This window comes from Ailuropoda melanoleuca, chromosome 5 (genome assembly GCF_002007445.2).
Source record: "Ailuropoda melanoleuca isolate Jingjing chromosome 5, ASM200744v2, whole genome shotgun sequence".
In the NCBI taxonomy this organism is placed as follows: Eukaryota; Metazoa; Chordata; class Mammalia; order Carnivora; family Ursidae; genus Ailuropoda; species Ailuropoda melanoleuca.
The window spans coordinates 20,785,976-20,801,173 of record NC_048222.1 but is presented as its reverse complement, the minus strand read 5'-3'; the positions used below and the strand labels follow the sequence as shown (position 1 = coordinate 20,801,173).

Below are 15,198 nucleotides of genomic sequence, written 5' to 3'. Positions count from 1 at the left end.
TTTAATTCTTTGCTTAGCAGTGAGTTTGAGTATTTTGGCATGTATTTGTTAACTAGTTGATTTCCTGTTTTACGAATTACCTCATCTTAGCTTAGAGTTGTGGGTAGGGAAGGGTGGTGCCTGTGGGAATCTTGGTGGGGTGAGTATGGCTAGGAGACAGAGTTGCCCTGGGGGCTTAATCTTGGCAGGACCCTACTTTGTGCTTTAGCTTCTGCCCTACCTAGTGGCAGGTAAGCACTCAACCTCCCCACTTTGCTTCAAGAGATGAGAATCTTTTAAGACTGAACTAAAGGGTGGGGGTGCTGGCCAGCTTAGTTGGTAGAGTGTGTGACTTGGTCTTGGGGTTGTGATATTGAGCCCCACGTTGGGTGTAGAGAGTACTTAAAAATAAATAAAATCTTTTTAAAAAAGGAGTGAAGTAAAGGAAGAGTGTGAGATTTTTATTTTTATCAAAAAAATAGAGCATGGATGTGAGAAATTTTTCGCTTTTTAAAAATAGCCTGCTACAAAATTGTTCTTCTTCCATTAATTCTTTCCTGAGTTTATTGAGTGTCTACTAGGCCAGGTATTCCTAACTGAGAGAGCGCCCCATACAGTGGCCTCAAGGTAGAGAGCATTGCATCCTGGGAAGGCAGTCAGAGCCAGGGCACCTGGATGGTGACAAGAAAGATCTGGGAGAAGTCACAGAAGCAGGAAGGAGCCCAGTGATGCAGACATTTGTAGGTCCTGGAGAATGCTGAGGGCAAGCGCTGAAGGGTTTGAGCTGCAGGGATGTGGTTCTGGAGAAGTGGATTGGAGGGGCAGCAGGAGAGGGAGCAGTGACTCCCCTTGGGTGCCTGCCAGGGTAGGCTAGGCATGAGATGATAGGGTTTACATGCCCGTGCATCTTAAACTATCTGTGGCAAAGGCTTATAATTTTTTTATTTCTAATCTGTTTTGATGGATATGTTTGTAAATTATGAGAAACATGAATTACTGGAAGAATGTGGCAGCAATGCCTAATTGTTCCAAAAGGATTTGTGTGCTTCCTCTCCCTTTCTGTCCTTACCTTACCATGGGCTGGCACCAGGTGTCTGCAGACCACCCTTCAGTAGCCCCAGCTGTGACCGCTGCTCCAACATGCAGCACTACATCGAGCGCTTTCTGTGCACGGGCAGTGGTGTGTTGTTAACATTCTCTGCCAGTGACTGTGCTATGCGCAGGAGAAACAGTGAGACAGGAAGTCAGGCCTCTGCCTTCTCAGCTTCTGTAGTGTCGCTGAAATAGGAGAGAAGTGGATGAATCTGGGGTAGACACAATAGGACTTACTGGTGTATCGAATGTGGAAGATGGACAAAGGAGGACTCCAGGCTGACTGGCAGGAGCGGGGCTTATCTTTCAGACCTGGAGTCTGCAAGATTCTTTTTAGCCTTGAGCTTTTATATTTTAAAGAGAGGACATCCTAATTCTTTAACAGCAAAATGATTTACATCCTGCTACAGATTTGAAATGAATCTCCAGGGAAGAAATCTGGATGGCTGGGGGCAGGGGTGGGAGGGAGTCTTACTTTTCAAAATATATCTCTTTCTACCTTTGGAATTTTGTAGTGTTTGTGCATATCACCTATCCAACAAAATATGTTTAAAGATAGGTTTCTTACAACAGCTGTGTATAAACTTGAAATAAGAAATGTGGAAGGCTTATATGATGAAAACTTTAAAACCAAAGGGATATGAGAGAGGGGTTAAGGGAAGAGTATAAAAAGGTAGGCTTGATATTGAAAGCGGTCATTTCTCTGGAAATCTGTAAAATCAGTGCTTCCCCAATTCAAAAGAGCAGTGAGATTTTTGTTGTTCAGGGAGGGAGTTAACGAAATGATACAGAACTCCTCTGGAGAAATAAAAATGTAAGAAAAACCTGGGAAATTCTGAAAAAGATTAGGGATGAGCAGCAACTAGATTTAAACACTAGAACTGGACAATTTAAACTTGCTGCAGAAGAAGAAATAAGCAAACGGATCAACAGAACAAAATACTATCCAGAAGTAAACCTGAAATGACCTGAAATTAGATAATGATAATGGTGGTTTTCAAATCACTGTAGAAAATAGATTTGTCCAATAATTTAAATGTTCAGGGAAACGAGATTAACAAAATGCACTTTTCCTCTTTCACTCTTTACACCGGGGGAATTCCAGATATAGATCAAAGATTTAAGGATGAAAATATGAAACAGTACAACTGTAAGAAAACATGGGTGGATTTATTTATAATTTCAGAGTGGTGAAGACCTTTCTCTCAGCCGTACATTTGTAGCACACATGGCCAAGAAAACAGTTGACGGAAAGACAAGAAGTTAACTATCTTACTTTTAAAAGAATTCATAGATGCAAGTAATAAAAAGACTATTAATCCAATCGGTTTTGTGTGTGTGTGTGTGTGTGTGTGTGTGAATTGGTAGTTTAAGAAAAAATATTCAAATGCTGCTAAATAAATGAGATGTGCAGCCTTGCAGATAATAATTATTAGAAGGTATGTCAATGGGATATTATATTTGGACAGCTTGGCAAAAAAATAAAATTCTGAGTGCTCACAAGAGTTTGGGCAAACAGAAACTTTCACCATAAAAACATGAGATCCACAGACAATATCAAAATAGAATGCATATGTCCTTTCCCTTGAAATCTCACCTTTAAAAAATTATCTTCCATCTGAACTTACATTGCTTTGCTAAGATATGTGGGCAAGGATGCTTATTCCAGCATCAGTTGCTGTAGCAGAAACCTGGGGACAGAGCGCCTCAGTGTGGCACGTCAGTTAAATCCTGGCACCCCCAAATGGCAGTGTGACTTGTAGCTGTCCAGAGAGTGAGGAGTATGTATTATGTGTTATGTATTATATGTATTATGTGCTGACAGAGAAAACATTCCAGTGCATGTTGCTATTAGATGAAGAGCAAGATGTGGTCTGTGACCCTGTTCGTAGAGATAATCAGAAAGAATATGTTTCATAGATAGATTAAATAAATTCCCCACTCTTCAAAAAAGGATCACAGGAAACATTAACAATTGTAGGAAAAGTGGCAAAGTAACTGAGGTAGAGATTGAGGAGGGGTCCCATTTGAATTATGTATGTGTGTGGTCTGTTTTATTATTTTTAACTCAATAGGGTTTATCTGAGTATGAGATTATAGGGCTTTCTTTCTCTAAAACACACACACACCTCTAAATGTTACTTAGAAAAAAAATCCTATAACATTTTCTTTATTCATAGATTGTGGTATTCGACTGAGATTAAATTGTTTATCCTGTCCTCTTCAGACATATGAAACTCTTTTAAGATTGAGACCTTTTCAGTTTTTGATCTTGGTGGTTTAAGCTAAGAAGAGGACAATGAGCCTCTTTTTAAGCATAGGCATGGAGGGTGGGTGAGAGCCTAAAGGTTCGTAAGTGATGGGGACTAGGGGCTCCTGATTGGATCTAGCTGTCAGAAGGAGAGACAACAGCCACCCACAGACGATTTTTTTCATACTGTAATGCATTTCTGATCCATAGTGATGTAATAGCTCCAGTATGGCCCCATGTGAATTTACCTACTGTAGATTTCTTTGGGGGTAAAAGTTTAAATAACTTTCTGTGCATCATAGGATCTTCTGAATGTTTATGGGTTTGATGCAGTAAACATATTCATCCACAAACCAAATTTAGGTACATAAAGTTCTTGGAGTACTAATGAGCTTTTTAGATGTGTGTGATGTCTGAAACTTGTAGGTAATTTAGAAAAAAGCAAATGGCTTGGGACCATCTTCTGGAAGCAATTCAGATTATGAATGAAGCCGCAGTCCTTGTGAATGTGCCTTCAATTCAAAAGCGACGCAGTTTTATTCAAGGCATTCATGTATCCCCAGAAATTAAAGTGTAAAAATTTTAATAAGAATTTCTTTTGGGCTTTGCTTGCTATTAATCTATAAGTCTCATAACTTTCATTTGTATGGTATTTTTTTATGTTTAGAGACTTCCCCCCCCCCCCACAGTCTCACTTAATGCTTCCTAACAGCCTTGGGAATTGTCTTTATTACTTGAGGACTTAGTGTTTTTAGTGTTTGACATTGGAGGGCAATATTGCCAACCCTGAAAAGATGTTAACAGTGGTGCAGAATATTATAGTACCACAGCAGAAAGAACCAAGGGCATATCAAAACTTCAAGATTTGACTCATTTCTGTAGCGGCTGAGAATGTGCTCATTGAGGAGGGCTCTGAAAAGTAGGGTAATTCCCAGGATGTGCTAGAAGGCATGGGGCACCTTTTTCTTGCCCCTCCCCTGTTCTGGGCTATTATTTCCTAAGGAGCCATCTCTCAAAATTTAAAGACCACAGTGACAACTATTGTTTCTTATTTTTAAGGCATCCAGCCTGGTCTGGAATACTAAATGGAGTGCCTAATATGTGCCAGTGCTGGACATGCTGGAGACAAGTGTTCAACAGTGAAGGCACAGTCCCTTTCCTTAGCCACTGATGCTCCCTTTCAGGTGTGGTTACCAAGGAGGACATGCTCCTGGCTCCCAGAGAGTTTGGCGTTTAATGGGGTTGCTGTCTGATCGATAGGCCGAACTGACACCTTGTATTCAGTGTTATAATAGCAGAAGTTGAAGTTGCCAGAGGATATATAGGCACGGTCTTTAACCCAGATTTGAGGATTCTGGGTGAGGAGGGGAAGAAGAGAGGGAGGGAGGAGGAAGAGAGAGAGAGAGAGGAAGAGAATCTCAAGCAGACTCCCCACTGAGTGCAGAGCCCCACGTGGGACTTGATCCCGTGACCCTGAGATCACCACCTGAGTCAAAAGCAAGAAAGTTGGATGTTCAACTGACTGAGCCACCCAGGCTCTCCCAGAAGATAATTTCTGATAGAGAATTTTTTAAGGACTCTAATGTAATTACAGGGAACTCTTCTGGGAAGTAGATTTGTACAAGCCTTAATGAGGGAGGAGTGTACATAGAGAACAGCCTCAGCAAAGCCTTGGGTGCAAGGAAGCATGAGAAAGTGTTGAAAAACAGAAAATGGTTCAGGAAGGCTAGTTTGTGGCTTGGAGTTAGAGAATCTTAAGAGGTGAATCTGGAGAGGGAAGCACTGGTTCCCAAAACTTCCCTGATTTTGGAATCACCTGGGAATTAAAAAAATACTGATAACTGGCTCCCACCTCCAGGCATTGTGACTTAATTGGGATGGAGTGTGCTGAGGGATGGGAAACTATAAAGTTTCCCAGATTGCCGTGTGTGGCAAAATTTGGGAACATCCAAGCCAATTTATGAAGGTCTGTATAAACATGCTGAGTCTTAAGGATTTTATCCACAGAGACATTTTTGGCATGGAGGAGCCGCTGAATGATTTTACCAGTAGAGTGACTTGATCAGACCTATAGTTTGGAAGATCTTGCTGGTTGTTTTGGGGAAAATAGTTTAAGAAAGTTGAGACTGGAGGCAGGGAAACCAGTCAAGGGGTCCCTTAGATAAATATAGGTGGCCTGATGGAAGGAGTGACAGTAGGGATGGAAGGAGGCAGATGGATCCCTGAGATATTGAAGAGATGGATTCAGTAGAACTTGTCATGGGTGGGATGGGGTATGTGGGGCAGAGGGGAGTGATCAGTTGACTGAGGTGGGTGGGAGCAGGGAGAGCAGGGGTGATATCGGGGAAGAGGGGCATCATTTCTCCATATTTCAGCAGAGATCACCAGCACTGCTGGTTTCTCCTTCCAAGGAATAGCTGAGGAAGTCCATCAGTTCTTTGCTAAGCACTGACCTCATTCGATCAACTTCCTCTAGTTTGATTTCTCCTCAGGTAGAGCTTGTATCTTCTTCCTCTGCAGTTTGAGTGGGTGGCTTTTCTCTAATGATTAATGATCTTGTGTATCTCATGTGCATTAAGAGATCTGTAAGGGCGATTCTCCCCATACTTGTGATCCATTGGAGTCCTCGTAGCCACTGTGGCTCAGTGGCATCTAAAGAGCTTTGGTTTTCATAATTGGGGAAATATAAATTTCATTACTCTTTTATATAAATTGAATTGGGAATTTATATTCCTTTTTTTAAAAAAAGATTTTAAAAATTTATTTCAGAGAGAGAGTAAGAGAGCAACAGCAGGGGAGAGAAGGAGAAGCAGGCTCCTTGCTGAGCAGGGAGCCCAATGCAGGGCTGGATCCCAGGACCCTGGGATCATGACCTGAGCTGAAGGCAGACGCTTAACAACTGAGCCACGCAAGCGCCCCATGGAATTTATATTACTTGAATCCAAAAAGGTTTTGGAGAATTTTTGAGGCAAATTTTATATAGCAATCTGGATTTCTTTACGAAAGAAGTACAATCTACGTAACAGAAGTGCAGTTGTGCTCTATTTCAGGAAAATCTAATATACAAAAATCTGAAATGACAAAGCTGGCAAATTGTGGGTGGAGATAATTGGTGGTTGATAATTTTGCTAATGGATTCTTGGCTTTGAAAAGAGGTGCTTTAGGAATCTTTCGTAATGTAAGGTTTCTATGTTCATTTAAATGACTTAGATTTTAGGAATAATATTTTGGGATAAGAAACAGCCTGCCTGGATATTAGATAATTAACTAATATTGTTATGAGAATCCTGGTAAAGCATTAATAAGAGTGAAGACCCCCACGTGATGCTGGACAATGTCAGACAAGGTGAGTATTCCTTTATATACATGCGCTCTCTGACCTTTCCCCTTTGCTGTAGCTTTTGTGAATAGTTGTCTCATCTCTTTCCATGCACGCAGCACCTGCAGAACCCCACAGTGAAATCAAACCCTGTGTGTGACATTTTGGTCTGTTGATATGAATGTGTTCCAAAGTCATAAATTATATGTAATGAAATTCACTATAGATTTACCTAGGTAAATTTAAGTTTTGAAGCCAGAAATTCTAAAGCTAGATGGGAAATTCATTTCCTGATGAGAAGAAGTTGACTAAGAGAAATTATGAAAATATAATCTGGGAAAAAAAAAACCACTCCACAATTTGAAAAATAGCAAGACCTTAACATTGAGTATTTGCAGTAAAGTAATATCTCTCCCCATCTTTCAAAGAAAGAATGATATACCAGCAACAAAACATGTGTTTTCCAAAGCATCAAGATATATTGTTGGCAGCATACTATTTTGAAAAGAATTTGTTTTGTTTCTAAAGAGTAGAATGATTTTTAGAGAAGAGGGGAGCAGAGGGCACCCGAATACCTAACACATTTGTGATGGGCTGGTTATAAATGCATGTTCAGAGACAAATGACCATGATAAACAACCATATAGGAGCCTGCTTCATATGAAATGAAATCATTTGCCTCCTGCCACCTTGCATGGCATCAACAGACGAGTCGTGCATGAGTCGTAAAGCAGCGTATACTGCTGGTGCTCATTCTGTCATCTGCTAGGGCTTCATTATGGAGAGGATGCTGGTGGCTATCCAGACGCTTCACTGGCAGCCTTCACTGACTAATGGAGCCGTATTCGTGTTGGCTGACATCTGGTTTTAGAAGTTATTTATAAAGAAAAGATCGTCGTAATCCAAACAGAGAGATTTTTAAATGTCAGATGTACTGTGCAAGATTCTTCTAGGGTGAGTGGCACCGTGGGAAGCATTAGCTACTTTTCTGAACACTCATATGTGCTGAGGGTGTTTTTCCTGTGTGCACATGGTATTTCCATATAGCATGTTATAAGCAAAATACTTGAAATAAACATAGAGTTCTGTAGTTTTGAACATAGTTATCACTCAAATGACACATTAATAAACTAAAAAATGAATGGGACAACGTGTAAAGACCTTAGAAGTCCACCTTCCTGTCCTCGCAGTGAGAAAATAAGCTCAGCAAACTGAAAATCAACACCTCTTCTCAGATCCCTCAGAGAATCGAGGTTATAGGGTAAACTGCTGCCCCAAGAAATGGAGAGAAGAGTGCATAGCAAGAATCATGGTTTACCAGAAGCAGAGGTCCTGGAGTAGAGCCCTCCTTCCCTGCCCCGCCCTTCTCCCCCTTCCCCCACCGGTACTGGTAGGAACAGTTAAACTGTAACAGGTGAATTGCTAGAGGCTTGGTGTGCCTGGGAGTTCAAAAACTATCAGGGCCCTGTATTGGGGGGGAGGGCTCTATGCTTTCATGAATTTTACCTCCAGGAGGCCCACCAGAGTCTCAGAAAAATCCTCTCCTGTTTCTGGCAGTGGGAGGGGAAAAGAAACCATTTTGAAATATATCCAGAGCATTGTCTTCTCCTTAAAAAAACCTGCCCTAAAAGATACTATTTTACTAAAGATTAACAGACCTGGAGTTTACCAGAATGCAACTAACTGACTTGGGGGATGGGAAATACCCAGTTCCAGCCCCTTTTACACTTTTGGTCTCACCTGAGGGGGAAAAAGAAAGGTGAGTCACACTTGAAAGGCACAGTCCAGGGGCACAGTCTCCCTAAAAGACTGAGACCTAATCATAGCACTGTAGAGGGCTTCCCTTCCTCCAGTACCTTACCACCACGTCAGTCATGAACCTTGTTAATAACAAGGGATTATCAACAGCAAGACTCAGACCCTATATAAGAGAAAGCCAAGGGCAACAGGGAAGACTAAATTAGGGACAGGAGAAGAATTTTTAGCCTCTTGACACCTAAAAGTAACAGTAAACACAGCTTACCTCTTAGCCAGATACACATAAAACCTCACACTAAAGGCCTCATTTCCTTTTGCACAATATATCATGTCCGTCTTTCAACAAAAAATTACAAGGCATGCTAAAAGGCAAAACAGTTTAAAGAGACGAAACATCAGAACCACAGACAGGGAAGAGATTTTTGATCAGACTGAGCATTTAAAATAAGTATAATACACTAAGGGTTCTAACAAAAAGTGGACAAAATTCAAGAACAGATAGATGTAAGCAGAGAGATGGAAATCCTGGGAAGAATCAAAATTCATGCTGGAAGTGAGAAACACAGTAGCAGAAATGAAGAATGGCTTTTGGTTCATCTGTAGACTGGGCTGGGCCAAGGAAACAGTCAATGAGTTTGTAGATTTGTCCAGGGAAATTTCCCCAACTGAACAGCAAAAGGAAAAAAGAATAAAGACAGAATGTTTAAGAACTGTAGGACAATTAAAAGGTATAAAATATAGGTATTGGGAATACCAAAAGGAGAAGAAAGAGGAAAAGAAGAAATATTTGAAGTGATAATGACTGAGAAATTTACCCAAATGGATGATAGACATAAAACCACAAATTTGGGAAGCTCGGAGAACACTTTTGCAAAAAATCTGCCCTTAGATATATCATATTAAAACTGCAGAAAATTAAAGACAAAGAGAAAATCTTGAGTAAAGCCAGAGGATGTAAACACCTTCCCATAAAGGCTCAAAGATAAGAATTACATCAGATTTTATTCAGAAAGCATGTAAGCAAATCAGAAAAACAACCCACCTAAAAGTCTATACAAGCATATCTCGTTTTATTGTGCTTTGCTTTATTGAATTTTGCAGATGTTGTGTTTTTTTTTTTTTTTCTTTGCAAATTTTAGGTTTGTGGCAATCCTGCATCAAACAAGTCTGTCAGTGCCATTTTTCTAACAGCATTTTCTCTCTTCATGTTTCTCTGTCACATTTTGGTAATCTTCACAACATTTCAAACTTTTCCATGATTATTATATTTGTTATGGTGATCTGTGACCAGTGATCTTTGAAGTTATTCTTGTAATTATTTTGAGGCGGCACAAACTGTGCCTATGTAAGAAGGTGAATGGAATTGATAATTATAAATATTGTATGTATTCTAACTGCTCCACTGACCATCTATCTGTTCCCCCATTTCCTTGGGCTTCTCTGTTCCTTGAGACACAACAATATTGAAAGTAGGCCAGTTACCCTATCATGGCTTCTCAGTGTTCAAGTGAAAGGAAAGGTGGCACATCCCTCACTTTCAATCAAAAGCTAGGAATGATTAAGCTTCGTGATGAAGGCATGTCGAATGCCGAGACAGGCCAAAAGCTGGGCCACTTGCACCAAACAGTTAGCCAAGTCGTGAATGCAAAGGAAGAGTTCTTGAAAGAAATTAAAAGTGCTACTCCAGTGAACACATGATTAAGAAAGCAAAGACAGCCTGATTATTGATATGGAGAAAGTTCTAGTGGTCTGGATAGAAGATTAAGCCAGCCACAACAGTCCCTTAAGTGAAAGGCTAATCCAGACCAAGGTCCTAACTCTGTTCAATTCTGTGAAGGCTGAGAGAGGTAAGAAATTTGCTGGAGAAAGGTTAGCAGACTTGGTTTATGAAGTTTAAGGAAAGAATCCGTATTTGTAATATCAAAGTGCAAGGTGAAGCAGCAGGGCTAAGGTAGAAACTGCCGCAGGTTATCTAGAAGATCTAGCTAAGGTAATTAATGAAGGTGGCTGCACTGAACAGCAGGTTTTCAGAGTAGACAAAACAGCTTTCTATTGGAAGAAGATGCCATCTAGGACTTTCATAGCTAGAGAGAAGTCAACTCCTGTCTTCAGTGCTTCAGAGGACAGGCTGACTCTTTGTTAGGGACTAATGCAGCCGGTGACGTGAAGTTGAAGCCAGTGCTCATTTGCCATTTCAGAATCCTAGGCTCTTAAGAATTGTGCTAAACTATCCTGCCTGTTCTCCAAAAGGAACAACAAAGCCTGGATGGTAGCACATCTGTTTACAACATGGTTTACTGAATATTTAAAGCCCATTGTGGAGAACTGCTCAGAAAAAAAAGATTGCCTTCAAAATATTCTTGCTCATTGACAATGCATCTGGTCACTCCAGACCTCTGATGGAGATGTCCAGTGGGATGAGTGTTGTTTTCATGCCTGCTAACACAACATCCATTCTGCAGCCCGTGGATCAAGGAGTCATTGCAACATTCAAGTCTTATTGTTTAAGAAATATGTTTCATGAGGCTAGAGCTGCCAGAGATAGTGATTTCTCTGATAGAGCTGGGCAAAGTCCTTTGAAAACTTTCTGGGAAGGATTCACCTTCTAGATTCAGGACATTGGTGACTCATGGGAAGAGGTCAAAACATCCACAGGAGCAGGAGTTTGAAATAAGTTGATTCCAACCCCCATGGGTGACTTTGAGGGGTTCAGGACTTCCATGGGGAAAGTAACTGCCGATGTGGTGGAAACAGCAAGAGAACTAGGATTAGAAGTGGAGCCTGAAGATGGGACTGAACTGCTGCCATCTGGTGATAAACTTGAACAGATGAGGAATTGCTTCTTATGGACGAGCAGAGACCGTGGTTTCCTGAGATGGCAACTGCTCCCGGTAAAGATGCCGTGGAGACTGTTGAGATGACAGCAGAGGATTTAGAATGTTATATAAACTTAGTTGATCAAGCAGCGGCAGGGGTGAGAGGATGGACTCCAGTTTGAAAGAAGTTCCACTGTGGGTAAAATGCTATCAAACAGCGTCACAAGCTACAGAGAAATTGTTCTTGAAAGGAAGAGTCAATAGGTGTGGCTGACTTCATCGTTGTCTTATTTCAGAAATTGCCCCAGTCCCCGCATCCTCCAGCAACGCCCCTCACCCCCAAAGGTCAGCAGCCATCAACACGGAGATAAGACCCTCCACCAGCAAAGAGATTTGGACTTGCTGAAAGATCAGATGAAGGTCAGCGGTTGTTTTTTGTTGTTGTTGTTTTTTTTTTTGTTTGTTTCTTTGTTAGCAATAAAGTCCTTTTTTAAATAGGTCACATTGTTTTTCAGACATAATGCTATTACACACTTAAGAGACTACAATATTAGTGTAAACATAGCTTTTATATGCAGTGGAAAACCCAGAAATCCATTTGGCTCATTTTATTACAAGATTCACTTTATTCTGGTGGTCTGGAACTGAACTCACAATATCTTCGAGAATGCCTTTATCTAGTAAAATTATCCCGCAAAAGTGAAGTAAAAAGAAAGAATTTCTCAGACAAATAAAAATTGAAGGAACTTTCCACTAGTAAATCTGCCTGGCAAGAAGTGTTAGAAATTCTTCAGGGAGAAGGAAAATGATACAGGTCAGAAACTTGGATGTACATAAAGATAGGGGGAGGATAGTGAAGGAATAAATGAAGGGGCTTCTCACTTCCGTCCCCTGAGGCACTGGTGCCGTGCCCAGCACCCATGCCTGCACCCATGCTGAATAATACGTGGAGTTTTGTGGCTTGTTGGCTTAAAAAAGAGAGTAATTTTCTCAACCCACAGCTGCAACCTCTACATTTAAAGATTACTGAAGTGGACATAGCGAGGTCTCTGGCTCATAGAAGATAGGAATTTCCAAAGACTCTGGGCAAAAGTGCAAATAACAAATGAAAATATAGTGAAAGTCTTGTTCCCTTCAGCTTTATGTATATTAATAATGCACCTTATTGTGTCTTATGCCACAGAAATCTTCGTTGTAAAATCCTGCCGGTTATTGTGGCATCATTTTGAGATCACTCAGCTCAAACTAAAAAAGAATTGAATATATTAAGTGTAGACATATGAGCTCTTTAAAAGCCAAGCATTATTATAGCTTTTCAAACTGGAAATGAAAGGGCCACTGAAGCATCCTATTTGTTTTAAATTTTCATAAAGTTAATATTGATGGCTATCAGCCAGATAAACAAAAAATCTTTCGGGGTACTCCCCCTCCCTTTTCTTAAAAAAGGGGTGGGGGCCTTGAGACAAATGTGAGAAAGAAAGCACTGGATTATCCCCATTCATGATTGGTGAGTTTCTTGCTATGACCTCATAAGGAACTATTGTTAGGGAACTCCCAGTACCTGCAGGAGTCCATGGCTTGGCCAAAGGCTTTGGTTCTTTTTCCGAAGAAGCTGATTTTTGGTGACCTGAGGGACGTTGACCACAGTTAGCTTTTTGCCTTTTTGGCTTTTGTCTGTTTTGTTTGTTCTTTCTCTTTTTTTGTTTTTCTTAAATTCTTTAAAATTATTCCCTTTTTTAAAAAAATTCTTTTACTTTCATTTGTTCTCATTCTTTTTAAAAATTTTTCTTATTTTTTCAATTCTCTTATTTCCTTTTTTATGGTTTTCCGTTTTTTTTTTTTTATGTTTTGTTTTGTTTTTTTTTAGTTAATACTGTTAGCTAGTATTGTTGGTGTAGTTATCAAGTTACCATGCTGCAGGGCTTTGCAGCAATCCATACTGATGCGGACATACATATCGACAGTTACCAGCTCCTTAAGACCGTTGGCCAGGGCAACTTCATCAAGGTCATGCTGACTCGGCACAATATGGGACAGAAGTGGCTGTGAAGGTCATTAATAGGAGTCAGCAGAGATTTTACAGCCTCCAGAGACGATTCCTGAAGTCCAAAGCATAAAGGTCTTTAATTACCCTAATAATATGAAACTAGTTGAGATGATCTTGATCCACGAACATTCTGCCTGGTCAGAGTATATGCTAGTGAATGTTTGATTGACTAGTGCACCATGGCCACATGAGAAAGAGGCTTGTAGCAAATTTTTCTAGAGAGTGTCCACTGTACAGTGCTGCTTCCACCAGAAGTGTATTGTCCACAGGGACCTCGAGCCAGAGAACCTACTTTTTTGATGTTGACCTAAATGTCAAGGTTTCAGACTTTGGCTTTGGTGTGACATGTTCACCATCATCAATAAGCTTGAATGCCTTCTGTGGCAGAGCCCCCCCCTTATTCCCTGGAATTCTGGAGCCATAATTATGATGCCGTCTCAGTGGATGTGTGGAGCACTGAAGTCATCCTTTTTTGTGATGGTCACCAGTTTCCTGCCTTTTGAGGGATCAGAATTCAAAGATCTGTGGGAATGGGTATTGTGTGGAATATACGACTTTTCTTTCTTCGTGTCCATAGACACTGAAAACCTGCTTAAGAAATTCCTGATCCACAACCGCAGTGACAGGGGCATTTTAGAGGAAATCATGAGAGACCCGGTGATAGACATGGGCCCTGTAGAGGAACTGAAGCCATACATTGAGCCCTCCCTGACTACAAGGATCTCTAGCAGCCTGAGTTAATGCTGTCTATGGGCTACAAGTGGGAAGAGATGCACAACTCAGTGATGGGCCTGAAGCATCAAGAATTAATGACCATCTGCAGGCTTTGGGCTACTAAGACACCCGAGCTGCTGGAGGGCATTCGGTCATGATGAAGTCCCTGCCTACAGCTGATCCCACCAGCAGTGTTGTCCTTGTTCATTGTGTGAGGTAGAGGCTAGCGTCTCTGTCAACCCAAACAGCAGAGTCCTGTCATTCCCACCTTTACTTTGTTCTTGAAGACAGAAAATCAGTGGCCTGAGGACCAGGAGTCTGGGTGGAAGGCTAGCAGAACAGCACAAGTGACTGTCAGTCTCTGCCTGGTCAGGAGATGAAGACAACACCTGAACACAACTCTCCCACTCTTTCCCTGTGGTCTCCTCCGCCCCCACCCCCACCCCAGTACCAGCAACGGTGGTGGAGCCTTAGACTGATCCACCTTTTCCCAGGTGTATGTATATGGCCTGGCCGGCACAGAGGACTCTGTCCCATGGAGGATGGAGGTGTGTGAAGTGCTGTAGGGTTCTCTGTGGGGTTAAAGCTGGCTGGCACTTCTCTGGCGTTCAGAAGCATTGAGGACAAAATAACTGTGATGCCTGAGTTTATGGGATTGCCAGGAGCCCTCTGGGGAGTGGAGAGGCCAGCCCCTCTACCTACACCTGGTAAAACTTTGGAGATTAGAGTGTACTTAGAGCCTTTCTCCCTTGCCCTCCTCCTCTCCCTCTCTCCTTCCGTGTTTGTCGTGAGGGGAGATGGTTCTGTAGAAATAAACACAAATATTAATGGGTAAGCACTTAATATCTTACTTTCTAAGTTGCTTTTGATGATGGACTGTGGGAGGTGGTTACTGATTTGAATGGGTCTCCTGTGTAGTCTTAGAGACCATACGGTTGTCACCGCCTTGAGCAGGCTGTACAGCAATGATACTAACACCGACAAGTAACAGTAGCATTTACTGTTCATTGTCCAAAGACTTTCTCTGCCTTCCTAATTCATTTTAGCCACAGATGCCCATTTAGCAGATTGGGAAATGAATGCTGAGGGAGGGTAAGCGGCTTGTTGATAGCACGGAGGGGGCGGGTGGCAGAGCTCATGTCCCGAGCTAGTGCTCTCTACCCAGTACTCAGTGGCTCCCGTGGCTCAGATCTGGGGTTGCCAGAGTCCCGGATTTGCCATC

The 15,198-nt window shown here is 41.5% G+C and overlaps 1 protein-coding gene across 15 annotated transcripts in view; it reads left to right on the top strand.

Moving 5' to 3' along the window:
• Window positions 1–15,198, top strand: part of FARS2 (phenylalanyl-tRNA synthetase 2, mitochondrial) — a 558,277-nt gene that overhangs the window by 57,793 nt on the left and 485,286 nt on the right. For 5 of the 15 annotated variants that reach the window (XM_034660375.1, XM_034660376.1, XM_019795021.2 and 2 more), the window contains one exon: window positions 11,512–11,635. The exons of the other annotated variants lie outside the window; for them this stretch is intronic. The gene's annotated coding sequence lies outside the window, so the exon portion shown is untranslated. The remainder of the gene's footprint in view (window positions 1–11,511; window positions 11,636–15,198) is intronic. 15 annotated transcript variants of the gene reach the window in all.